This window comes from Sciurus carolinensis, chromosome 15 (assembly GCF_902686445.1).
Source record: "Sciurus carolinensis chromosome 15, mSciCar1.2, whole genome shotgun sequence".
NCBI lineage: Eukaryota > Metazoa > Chordata > Mammalia > Rodentia > Sciuridae > Sciurus > Sciurus carolinensis.
Window position 1 is genome coordinate 20,364,431 of NC_062227.1, and position 14,360 is coordinate 20,378,790.

Sequence of the window (14,360 nt, forward strand, 5' to 3'; positions counted from 1 at the left end):
ATGGTCAAGATTTAAGAACATTAATCATCCCTACTGCTTCATCTAGGACATTTATTAATTGAAAATGTCATTTTTCATTCAGCTATATTACATTCAAATATAATCTCTACTAGTGTGATTTGGGAGCACTGTCTTGATTCATTTCAAGGGAACAACATAGCACTTGAATATTTTGGGAACATTCTGTTTGTGATCAAGCAGAAAGATCTGTTTTGATGATCATTTGGTGCAGATACAATATCTGGTTAAAATCTTTCATCTAGAATATATAACAAACTATCAAAACTGAATACCACTCCTTGGTTTATAACCAAAGAACTTAAAATCAACATACTACAGTGACGAAGTCACATCAATGTTTATAGTGGCTGAATTCACAATAGCTAAAGTATGGAACCAACCTAGATGCCCTTCAACAGATGAATGGATAAAGAAAATGTGGTACGTATATATGATGGAATATTACTCAACTGTAAAGAAGAATGAAATTCTGGCATTTGCTGGTAAATGGATGGAGTTAGAGAATATAATGAGAAGTGAAACAAGTCAAACCCAAAAACCAAAGGTCAAATGTTTTCTCTGATATGCGGAAGCTAATTCACAAAAAGGGGATGGGATAGGAAGGAATACTTTATATTAGGTAGAGGGGAGTGAAGGGAGGGGAAGAAGTATGGGGGAAGGAATGATAGTAGAGTGAAACAGACATTATTATTTCATGTACATGTATGACTGCATGAACGTGATCCTCCAATAATCAGAAAGATGAAAGGTTACACTCTATTTGTGTATTACGTATCAAAATGTTTAAGTGCATTCTACTGTCATTTACAACTAATTAGAAAAAATAAAATTAAAAATTAAAAAAAACTGGATAGCAGAAACAGAAACAATCCAGTTAGAAAGGGGGCAAAAGATATCTACCTATCTTTTGTCAGAGAGGTCAGATGTTTGGCAAGGAAGACATGAAAAGATGTTTGACATCACTTTCCAAGAATGAAATGCAAAGTAGAAACCCCCAGTAGGAATCACTCCATGTCAATTACAACAGCTAAAACACACATCAGTAATGACGCTGAATGCTGGTGAGAGTGCCAGCACTCCCATTTATCGTTCACTCCTGGTGGAACCAGAAGATGGTAAAGCCATTCTGGAAAATAGTGTGTATCTTTAAAAACTGATAAAATTAAACACACACTTACCATAGACCCAGCGACTACATTCCTGGGTGTTTATCCCAGCAGAGTGGATATCAGTACACAATCATTCATGGTGGACCAAACTGGAGACAACCACAACACCCCCTGGCCCACCCTAGTGGTGAACACTGAAACAAGCCATGGCACAGTCTTCCCAGGAAGAACTCAGCAATTAATTAAGAGAAACAATGTATTGATGAAGCAGCAACCTGAGTGGATTTCTAGGGCCTTGTTGAAACTAAGGAGAAACTTGAATAAGCCCTCTAGCTTCACTTGCTTGCCAGTAGTTACTTGCATTTTGTCAACTTTACACATCACTAACTTTGGAGGACAGGCCACTGAACAATACAATGTTCATTTCCCAAACCTTTGTAGGAGATAACACCTCTGAAATGGGAGTTTAGAATAGTAATTTCCTAGATTAATTTTCAGGGCTGCGATGCCTGCTCCCATTAAAACCACTGATCTCCCTTGGACCTATAATGGTGTTTGATGGGTAACCTCCTAATGCCAGAGGGGTGAAAACCCTATCCCCAGATCACACTAATGCCACCACTTTTGGAAACTGTGTCCTCTGAAGAACCATGAAGTTTGATTATGAATGACAAATCATGAACTATTTCACCTCCAATCACTTTTGTGCATGCCCAAGTTCAACCCAATTTTCATCCCATAAATAGCAATAAACTTTGGACCCCTTTCAAGGAAATTGTTCTCCTTTGCAAAATTCCATGTTTCAATGATTCATATACCATGTGGTGTGTAGCCTCCTTTGGGTTTTCTCATTGATTTCTAAGAGTAATAGATTGCAATGTGGGCCAGTCACTCCCAACATAGGTCACTGTGCTGTCAGTTTGGGGCCAACACTGTGTATGAAAGAGTTGGGGTACAATGTCTATGGGGGACTCCATCTTGGGATTGAACCAGTGCCTCCTGTGTTTGTGGTCCCCAGTGAATGCTGGGTCAGGACTGTAGTGGGGGAAGAAAGGGCATGACTTGGGGAATATCAGGGATTGGCTAGAGTTGGGTCAGGCTCAGGTCAGGGCCAGGTCACACCCTCCAGTCCTGCACTCCAGATGGGCAGGGACTGTGGGGACCTGAGCCAAACCAGACCATGCCTCTGGCAATTGCTGCCATTGCTGTTGTCCCTGAACCCTGAGACTTCTAGCCCCATGTCCTTTGCACATTCTGTGGGAGGTTGATAGGATTCCTAGGGTGTAAGAGGGCCTAGAGCCAGCAACCAGAGGATTCCAGAGAGGTATCATTTTACACTTATTTCCTTATGACATTTTCTTCATGTCTGACCATAAACTTCAGATTAGAGGGAGGTTATTTTATTTACCACTGTCAGAAAAAAAATCAAATGGAGCAGAATTGGTTCTGGGCACTTGAAATGGAGCAGGAGGCCATTGTTAATCAGATCTCACTGGAAACCAAAGTTCAACCTTTATCTGGGCTGCACCCCACCATGCTGATCAAAGTGGCCAAACTACCTGTTTCCTGAAACACTGTTAAATGCTTGATCTTCTATACAAATCACTCCTTCCACAAAACTATCCAGAGACTTAGATTGTACCCATGCCCCTTCCTACAAAATGATGTAATTTTTCCAGCAGCAGTCTTACTTCCTGACTCACAGTGTTGCCATCTCCAAAATCCTTGCTGTTAGAGTAATCCATTCAGTCAGGATGCACCTGAACAGGCAGCCCAGTTCAGTGTTTCAGTAGTGCGTGTTGTCATGTCTCAGAGGTGATTTGCAATGGTCTCCCAACTGCATATTAAGTGCCCTAAAGCATTATCCCTCAGTTTCGAGTTTTTTCCTTGAAACAGTGTTAAATTCACAGATTTGTGCAATAATCAACCAATTTGCCATTAACCTCCACTCTCACTTCTACCTCTAGATAACTACCACTTTTTTTCTTTCTTATTTATTTATTTTGCTAGATTATGCATAAGTGAAGTGTAATCTCTCATTTTTCTGATCATACAAATTGTAGGATCACATTAAGATTTTTTTTTTTTCATTTTCTAGGTACTTCAGATAAATAGCATCACAGAAATTGTTGTCTTCCACATCTGGCTTCCTCCACTTAGGGTAACATTTTTTAAATTTCTAGACTCTGGCACATATCCATATTTTGCATGTTTTATTCCATGGCTTGGTTGTACCACACTTTGATATTTGTTTTCTGGTTGACAAGAATTTGGTTGTTTGCAGTTTTGTGATATTATGAACAATGGTGTTATGAATATTTTTGTTTTTAAGTTAAACTACTTTACATTATTTGTTTAGTTTTCTTTCTTTTCGGGCATGCCTTTTTGTTTCTCTTGGGTAGATTCTGAGAAGTGAAACGACCGGGTTATGTGGTAACTTTATGTTTAATAATTTGTAAATTTCCAACTGATTTCTAAGGGATCTCTCATGTTACATTCCTTCTGAAATGTGTGTGGGTTCCACTTTTTCTACATCCTTGCCAATATTTCGTATTGTCTGTTTCATTAGCCATTCTACTCAAATTAATTGGTATCCCATTGCAGTTTTAATTTGTATTTCCCTAACGCCTAATGATGTGGAGCATATTTTCATGTGCTTAATTACCATTCACAGTTTTTTCTTTTTACAAATTTAAAAAATTGAATTGGAGACTTCCGTAGTTTAATTTTATTATACATATTAGAGCATATAAATTGTACAGAATAATCGGTTTCATTGTGAAATGTTCGTACACAATTCTAAGGAGCTTTGATTGAGTGTACATTTTCCTATTCCTCCATTTATATCCGTCTCCCTCCACCTGGTTCCCTCCTCCATCCCTGATAGACCCTCTTTATTTGATACTATGCCCCTCCTCCCAGATTTAACATATGAGAAAACACATTCCATACTGTCTTTATGAGTCTTGCTTATTTTGCTTATATGGTGATCTTTAATTCTATCCATTTTCCTGAAAATGACATGATATCATTTTTATTTTATTTATGTGGATAATACTAATGTGTTTCTGTGTGTGTGTGTGTGTGTGTGTGTGTGTGTGTGTGTTCCTGAAACAGGAGCATTTGTCCAATTCCAAGGAAAGGACATGGAGATACAGAATGCAGCTAAAGTGAGACTTTTACAGGGCAGATACAACCTGCATTTTATTCCCAAGTGCACAAAGGTCCCTCATCCAGTTCCTCCTTGGTTGAGTACTATGGGGGTCACAACCTTCCTGAACTTTGACTAAGACCCCACATTCGTAAGTGAGGAAACCCTTTTACTATGTTTAAGATCTCTTCCCCCTTCAGCTGATGTTTCTCAATGTAGGTATTTTCTTCTGTTAATCTGTTAAACAGGCTCCTATTCCCACATCCTGTTTTCTAAAAGGGGACTGTATGTGCATGAGTCTCAGGGTTGCCACACTCACAAGTTATTGAATGAACCCTCATGATAATTTTTCACTCTGCTATATGAACTCTCTTGTGATAATTTTCCAGTCTGCCTTATTTTCCCTGTGTTTAGAATTTCTAAAATCTACTTATCTGAGAATTTATATTTTGAAAATTAATCATCAGATTTTCTATTTCTCACATATATGAAATTCTTTTCTTAAAAATAGTATTGGGGGGTTTCAAGATGGTGGACTAGAAGGTGGCTGCATTTCATGTTGCTCCAGGACTCAGGATTCAAGAAGAGGAGATATTGAGAGACTTGGGACCAACTCGAAGCCACCGGGTGAGTCTATCCTGTTAGGGAGGCATCCCGGATGGGGCGGTAGTCCTGGAATGCAGGGAACTTTGTGAAGTAGAGTTGCCCAATGAGACATCCCTATCCCTGCTGGAGCAGTGAACTCAGACAACTGGGAGCATTGTAGAGGAGGCTGCTCAGCACAACGCTTAGACTCGGAGCAACCCACCAGAGCTCTGGGCGGCTGCCCGGAGGAGGAGGCATGCAGCAGGTCGCTTGGACTCAAAGTGACTGCACTAGGGCTATGGGTGGCTGCCCAGAGAAGGAGGCGCACAGTGAGTTGTTTGGACACAGAGCAACCACTCCTGAACACCGGGGGGCTGCCTGGAGGAAGAGGAGGAGCACGGCAGTTTGGTGGGACTCAGAGCTGGGACTACGGGTCTCCAGGTGGCTACTCAGAGGAGGGGCTGCATAGCCAGGCAATTAGGTGCAGAACAGGGTCCCAGGACCTAGGGAAATTCTTGGTGGAAGAGCCACACAGAGACAAGCTGAGGGGCAGAGCAAAGGTTCCAGGACTGTGGGGCAGATTCTCTGAGGAGGAGCAGTCTAAGGAGACTCATCTGCGAAGGGTGAGGCTCCCAGGCCCATGAGGTAGGTCCAGGCCCCTGGGAACATTGCAGAGGAAGGCAGCCCAGCCCAGGTGGTACTTGTGGGTTGAGGGGAACCTCTAGGAGGGGAACTGACCAGAGAGACCTCCCCACTGGGTGGGTCTTCCCTGCCGGATGAGGTTTTCCCACAAGGACAGTAAAACCAGAGACACAGGACCAAACAGGCCTTGCCTCAGCCCACAGCCTAGTTCCCCTTTGGATGACCATTGGTCAACAAGTGGAGGCACCTCTGCACACTTGCAGGGAATATACCCCATACATTGCTGGTGGGGTTGCAAATTACTGCAGCCACTCTGGAAAGCAGTATGGAGATTCCTCAGAAAGCTTGGAATGGAAACACCATTTAACCCAGCTATCCCACACCTTGGCCTATACCCAAAGGACTTAAAATCAGCATACTACAGAGATACAGCCACATCAATGTTCATTGCTGCTCAATTCACCATAGCCAGATTGTGGAACCAACCTAGATGCGCTTCAGTTGATGAATGGATAAAGAAACTGTGGCATATATATACAATGGAATATTACTCAGCAAAGAAGAATGATAAAATTATGGCATTTGCAGGCAAATGGATGAAATTGGAGAATATCATGCTATGTGAGATAAGCCAATCTCAAAAAACTAAAGGACAAATGATCTCGCTGATAAGCAGATGAGGACATATAATGGGGGGTGGGAGGGGTTAGCATTAGGTTTAGGGTTAGGTTTAGGGTTAGGGATAAGGAGTGTGGTAAGAATGAAGGAAAGAAGGACTGTATAGAGGGAAAAGAGGGGTGGGAAGGGTGGGGGGGAAGGGAAAAAATAGTGAATCAAACATCATTGCCCTATGTAAATGTATGATTACACAAATGGTATGCCTTGACTCCATGTACGAATAGAGAAACAACATGTATCCCATTTGTATACAATAATAATAAAAATGAAAAAAAAAGACAGAATAGGCACTGGTGTATATATTAATTTCATGCCTTTTGCTTTTAACAATATTTCAATGACATAATTATAAATAAAACAGTACATTTAACCTCAAAAAAAAAAAAAAAGAATATACCCCACCTGAAGGCCACCACCCCTAGAGAGGCAGCTTCTTTGTGGATCACTGAATTATCAACTTCTCCAAGACATCAGGTTACTGAAGACTAAGAGGAGATATACTAGAAATCTTCAGGGACATTATAAGTCAGTAGAGGAAATCTGAAATATCTCAGTGGTCCACTGATACCTGAACAATATGAGAAAACAAGGGAAGAATATGCCCCAAACAAATCTAGATGTTACATCAATAAAATCCAATGACAGCATGGCAGAAGAAATGACAGAAAGGGAGTTCAGAATGTACATAATTAAAATGATCAGGGAAGCAAACGATGAGATGAAAGAACAAATGCAGGCATTGAAGAAGGAGATGAAAGAGCAAATGCAGGCATTGAATGATCGCACCAATCGACAGTTAAAAGAGTAAATACAGGAAGCAAAAGATCATTTCAATAAAGAGTTAGAGATATCGAAAAAAAAAAAAAACCAGAAATCCTTGAAATGAAGGAAACAATAAACCTACTTAAGAACTCCATAGAAAGCATAATCAATAGATAGAACACCTGGAAGACAGAACATGAGATATTGAAGAAAAAATATTTAACCTTGCAAACAAAGTTGACCAAACAGAGAAGATGGTAAGAAATCATGAACAGAATCTGCAAGAACTATGGGATATCATGAAAAGGCAAAATTTAAGAATTATTGGGATTCAGGAAGGCTTAAAGAAATAAACCAAAGGAATTAACAATCTTTTCAATGAAATAATATCAGAAAATTTCCCAAATCTGAAGAATGAAATGGAAAATCAAGTTCAAGAGGTTTACAGGACTCCAAATACACAAAATTACAACAGACCCACACCAAGGCACATTATAATGAAAATACCTAACATACAAAATAAAGACAGAATTTTAAAGGCTGTGAGAAAAAAGAACCAAATTACATTCAGGGGGAAACCAATACGAATATCAGCAGATTTTTCAATCCAGACCCTAAAAGCTAGAAGGGTCTGGAACAACATTTTTCAAGCCCTGAAAGAAAATCGATGCTAACCAAGAATCTTATTCCCAGCAAAGCTTACCTTCAAATTTGACGATGAAATTAAATCCTTCCATGATGAACAAAAACTAAAAGAATTTACAAAAAGAAAGCCAGCATTACAGAGCATTCTCAGCAAGATAGTCCATGAGGAAGAGATGAAAAACAAAGAAACAAATCAGCAAAGGGAGGAATGATCCTAAAGGAATTGTGAAATAAAGGAGGAAACAAGTCGTGTCAAAAAATAAATAAATAAATAAAATTTAAAAATGAGCCAAATTACCGGGAATACAAATCATATCTCAGTAATAACCCTGAATGTTAATGGCCTGAATTCATCAATCAAAAGACATAGACTGGCAGATTGGATTAAAAAGAAAGATCCAACAATATGTTGCCTGCAAGAGACTCACCTCATAGAAAGAGATACCCATAGACTAAAGGTGAAAGGATGGGGAAAAACATACCATGCACATGGGCTCAGCAAAAAAGCTGGAGTATCCATACTCATTTCAGATAATGTGGACTTCAAACCAAAGTTAGTCAGAAGGGATAAAGAAGGACATTTCATACTGCTTAAGGGAAGCACAAATCAGCAAGACATAACAATCATAAACATCTATGCCCCAAACAGTGGCTCATCCATGTATGTCAAACAAATCTTTCTCAACTTCAGAAACCAAATAGACTATAACACAATAATACTATGTGATTTTAATACACCTCTCTCACCACTAGACAGATCTTCCAAACAAATATTGAACAAAGAAACCATAGATCTTAATAACACAATCAATAATTTAGACTTAATGGATATTTATAGAATATACCATCCAACGAAGAGCAAATACACTTTCTTCTCAGCAGCACATGGATCCTTCTCTAAAATAGACCATATATTATGCCACAAAGCTAAGGTTAGCAAATACAAGAAGATAGAGACACTACCTTGTATTCTATCAGATCATAATGGATTGAAGTTAGAAATAAATGAAAGAGTAAAAAACAGAAACTACTCAAACACCTGGAGATTAAACAATATGATATTTTATGGTGAATGGATAACAGACGATATTAGGAAGGAAATTAAATTCTTAGAGGTAAATGAGAACAAAGAAACATCATATCAAAATCTCTGGGACACTATGAAAGCAGTACTTAGAGGAAAATTTATTTCATGGAGCGCATTCAATAAAAGAGTAAAACTCAACAAATAAACGACCTAACACTACAGCTCAAAGCCCTAGAAAAAGAACAGAACAACACCAAAAGTAGTAGAAGACAGGAAATAGTTAAACTCAGAGCTGAAATCAACAAAATTGAAACTAAAGAAACAATACAAAAAATTGACAAAATCAATAGTTGGTTCTTTGAAAAAGTAAACAAAATTGATAAACCATTAGCCACACTAACAAAGAGAAGATGAGAGAAAATCCAAATCACTAAAATTCGGAATGAATAAGGAAATATCACAACAGATACGATTGAAATACAAAACATAATTAGAAGCTATTTTGAAAATCTATACTCCAACAAAATAGAAAATTTCAAAGACATCAACAGGTTCGTAGAGACATATGAATTGCCTAAACTGAACGAGGAGTACATACACATTTTAAATAGACCAATTTCAAGTAATGAAATAGAAGAAGTCATCAAAAGTCTACCAACAAAGAAAAGTCCAGGACCAGATGGATTCTCAGCCGAGTTCTACAAAAACCTTTAAAGAACAGCTCATTCCAATACTTCTCAAAGTATTCCATGAAATAGAAGAGGAGGGAACCCTCCCAAACTCATTCTATGAAGCCAATATTACCCTGATACCTAAACCAGACAGAGACATATCAAGGAAAGAAAATTTCAGACCAATATCCTTAATGAACATCGACACAAAAATTCTCAACAAAATTTTAGCAAATCACAAACAAAAACATATTAAAATGATAGTGCACCACGATTAAGTGGGTTTCATCCCAGGGATGAAAGGTTGGTTCAACATCAGGAAATCAATAAATGTAATTCACCATATCAAGAGACTTAAAGTCAAGAATCACATGATTATTTCAATAGATGCAGAAAAAGCATTTGAAAAATACAGCACCCCTTCATGCTCAAAACACTAGAAAAAATAGGGATAGTGGGAACATTCCTTAACATTGTACAGGCAATCTATGGTAAACCCATGGCTAATATCATTCTAAATGGTGAAAAACTGAAAGCATTCCCCTAAAATCTGGAACAAGGCAGGGATGCCCTCTTTCACCACTTCTATTCAATATCATCCTTGAAACTCTAGCCAGAGCAATTAGACAGACCAAAGAAATTAAAGGGATACGAATAGGAAAAGAAGAACTCAAACTATCCCTATTTGCTGATGATATGATTATATATTTAGAGGAACCAGGAAATTCCACCAGAAAACTTTTAGATCTCATAAGTGAATTCAGTAACGTAGCAGGATATAATATCAATGCACATAATTCTAATGCATTTTTATACATAAGTGATGAATCCTTGGAAAGAATAATTAGGAAAACTACCCCATTCACAATAGCCTCAAAAAAATAAAATACTTGGTAATCAATCTCACAAAAGAGGTGAAAGACCTCTACAATGAGAACTACAGAACACTAAAGAAAGAAATTAAAGAAAAGCTTAGAAGATGGAAAGATCTCCCATGTTCTTGGATAGGAAGAATTAATATTGTCAAAATGGCCATACTACCAAAAGTGCTATACAGATTCAATGCAATTCCAATTAAAACACCAATGATGTACCTTACAGAAATAGAGCAAGCAATTATGAAATTCATCTGGAAGAATAAGAAACCCACAATAGCTAATGCAATCTCTAGCAGAAAGAGTGAAGCAGGGGGTATCACAATACCAGATCTTCAACTCTACTACAAAGCAATAGTAACAAAAACGGCATGGTATTGGTACCAAAATAGAAAGGTAGATCAATGGTACAGAATAAAGTATTTGGACACAAAATCAAATAAATACAATTTTCTCATACTAGACAAAAGGGCCAAAAATATGTAGTGGAGAAAAGATAACCTCTTCAACAAATGGTGCTGGGAGAATTGAAAATCCATATGCAACAGAATGAAACTAAACCCATATCTCTCACCATGCATGAAACTAAACTCAAAATGGATTATGGACCTCAGAATCAGACCAGAGACCCTGCAGATTATAGAAAACAAAGTAGGTCCAGATCTTCAACATGTCGGCTTTGGACCAGACTTCCTCAACAGGACTCCCATAGCACAAGAAATTAAAGCAAGAATCAATAACTGGGATAGATTCAAACTAAAAAGCTTTCTCTCAGCAAAGGAAACTATCAGGAATGCGAAGAAAGAGCCTACAGATTGGGAGAAAATCTTTGCCAATCATACTTCAGATAGAGCACTAATCTCCAGAATCTATAAAGAACTCAAAAAATTCTACACCAAGAATACAAATAACACAATCGACAAATGGGCTAAGGAAATGAACAGACACTTCACAGAAGAAGATCTACAAGCAATTAACAAACGTATGAAAAAATGTTCACCATCTCTAGTAATAAGACAAATGCAAATCAAAACCCCACTAAGATTCCATCACCCCAATTAAAATGGCCATTATCAAGAATACAAGCAACAACAGGTGTTGGCGAGGATGTGGGAAGAAAGGTACACTCATACATTGCTGATGGGGCTGCAAATTAGTGCAGTCACTCTGGAAAGTAGTGTGGAGATTCCTTAGAAAACTTGGAATGGAACCAACATTTGACCCAGCTATCCCACTCCTTGGTCTATTCCCAAAGGACTTAAAATCAGCATACTATAGAGATACAGCCACATCAATGTTCATAGCTGCTCAATTCACAAGAGCCAGAATGTGGAACCAACTTAGATGTCCTTCAGTTGATGAGTGGATAAGGAAACTGTGGTATATATATACAATGGAATATTACTCAGCCATAAAGAATGATAAAATTATGTCATTTGCAGGCAAATGGATGAAATTGGAGAATATCATGCTATGTGAGATAAGTCAATCTCAAAAAACCAAAGGACGAATGATCTCACTGATAAGTGGATGACGACACATTATGGGGTGTGGGAGGGTTTAGTGTTACAGTTAGAGTTAGGGTTAGGGAGGGGGGCAAGAATGGAGGAAGGAAGGACTGTATAGAGGGAAAAGAGGGGTGGGAGGGGTGGGGGGAAGGGAAAAAATAACAGAATGAATCAAACAACATTACCCTATGTAAATTTATGATTACACAAATGGTACACCTTTACTCCATGTACAAACAGAGAAACAACATGTATCCCATTTGTTTACAATAAAAAAAAATAGTATTTGGGATGGAACCCAGAGGGCATTACTAATAAGTAACTTCCCCAGTCCTTTCTAAAATTTGTATTTTGAGACACAATGCTACTATGTTGTTCATGCTTGCTAAACTTGAGATCCTCTTGCCTAGGCCTCCCGTTTCACTGGGATTTCAGGCATGCACCATGATGCCTGGCTTATATAGCACATTTTGTTTGTCCATTCTTCTCTTGATGGGCATCTAGACTGATTGCATAACTTTGCTGTTGTGAGTAGTACATAAATAAGCATGGGTATGCAAGTATCTCTCTCATGTGCTTGCTTTGATTCCTTTGGGTATAAGTCAGGAATGAGAGAGCTGGATCATATGATCAGTTTATGTTTATATTTTTGTGGTACCTCCCTTCCATATTGTTCTTCATAGGGTTGATACTAATTTACATTCCCATCAGTGGTGTGTAAGGTTTCTTATTCCTCCCCCATCCAGTATTTGTTTTCATATTTTTTTATAGAGAACAAGTTTTATTTTTATAATCAGAACATTCTAATAAAAATATTATAACATTAGCTACCTTCACCTCTGGGCCTTCTCCACAGTGGGCGCTGGCCACTGGGCTCCCTGAGGTATGGCAAAGCCACAGCTCAGCTGCCTGCCCGTTGGCGGCCCCCTCACTGCCGGGAGCCCCTCAGCCTCCAGCCTCGCCCCTGGGAGCTGCCACCATGAACCAGAAGCCCCCATGGCGCCCTCAGCTGGAAGGAGTTGCGTCTCGGGCTGAGTGCAGCCGATGGCAAGGGACAGCGGGCGCAGGACCTGCACTCAGAGCCTTGCGGGGGGGGGGGGGCTGCCTCAGTCCAGACCGACGGCAGCGGGCTGCGCCTACCCCAGGCAGGAGGAGCAGGGCCCAGGCAGAGGACAGCGATGATGCATTAAGACACCTGAGAACTCACCCTGGGGTGGACACGCTTTGCCAGCCCAGCGGGGCCCTGCCGACCTGTGATGCCCGCCCTGCTGAGGGCCCGACCATCCGTTGGTGACACTGTCATTCAGAAATACTGTCATCGTCTCCACGGTGGAGCCATCCACAAAAACAAGTCTCTCAAAGTCAAACTAGGTTCTGGGTTCTTGGCCGCAGCAGTGTCTGTTGAAAAAATGGACTGAAATTCTGAAATCATCTCAGGAGCAAAGGACGATAGCAGGAAGAGGGCCACAGGGTCGGCTGGCAGGTGCGGGCTGGCACGTGGGGGCCAGGGGCCCGCCCTGGTCTCGTCTTCCAACCTGCAGTCCTGGGTCCTGTCTGCCAGTCCCCCTGAGAAGGCACCTTGGTGGAAGAGTGTCGGCGCGGCTCTAGGCACCTGGAGTGTGGGGGCAGGACAGGCCTGGGCGGGCCCAGTGGAGAGATGTCTCTTCAGACAGCCTCTCAGCTACTCCGTCCTGAAGTCCCCCTTAAGGTACAACAGCACCCAGGCCCAAAGAGACACCGCCTGGCTGTGCCAGGGGTCTCAGAGGCACAGGTGCTGTTGGTGCCCAGAGCTGAGCCATCCGCTAACCGGAGTCTGTCTGCTTGGTGGGCGACGTCACCACATTCCCAGCAGCGGGGGACAGCCCTCACTGCATCCTGTCCAGCTACAGCTGTGGCACCTGGTACTGCACAAAAGCGGCACCCGCGGGAGCCGTGGCCGACAGGGCCTGCAGTATGGCAGCTGGGTATTCGTAGCCCACGAAGCTGGCGGCCGTGGCGGGCGAGGCGGCATATGGGTACTGGTCATAGGTGGTTGGTGGGTACTGTGTATAGGCAGGGCTGGCAGGCGTGTACTCGATGTAGTATGAGGACAGCGATGGCACCGGTGTGGCTGGGATCACCACGCTGGACTGCACGATGGCTTGCGGGTAGATGTAGTGGGAGGTCAGCCCATAAGTCTGTGGGACCAGTGTGGGGTGTAGCTGCTACACGCCAACAGCAAAGACTGTCTGAAGGCTCCGGGGCTTGGCACCCTGATATGCCAGGTTCATGTTGGCCTTCCACCCATCAATGATTGTGTTTGGGTCTTTACAAGTCCTCTCAGTTGCTGCACGGTCGGCCATGGTCACGAGGCTGTAGCTGCGGGACTTGCCGGTCTGGTGGTCGGTAATAACCCCAGCCTCCTCCATGTCCCCAAAGCCCTCAAAGTATTTCCTGAGCGAGGCATCGGTGGTGTTGTTTTGTATTTTGTTTAAGACTTGTTCTGGAAAAATTAAGCTATTTTGTAGGATGCAGCATGGGTGCAGTCTCAGTCTCTGGATAGTTCGGTGGAAGGAAGATCAGCAGAGTTTAGCAATGTTTCAGGACACTGACAGTGTGGCCCACTTTGGTCAGCAGGCCAATAAGAGGTTCAACTGTGTATGCATTTGAGCTGTGATTACAGTGACCCCCTGTTCCACTTATGCAC

The 14,360-nt window shown here is 41.0% G+C and overlaps 1 pseudogene; it reads right to left on the minus strand.

Annotated features, from left to right (window-relative positions):
- Window positions 1–13,539: 13,539 nt before the first annotated feature.
- LOC124965846 (RNA-binding protein 38-like) lies at window positions 13,540–14,124 on the minus strand (annotated as a pseudogene).
- Between the last annotated feature and the right edge of the window lie 236 nt (window positions 14,125–14,360).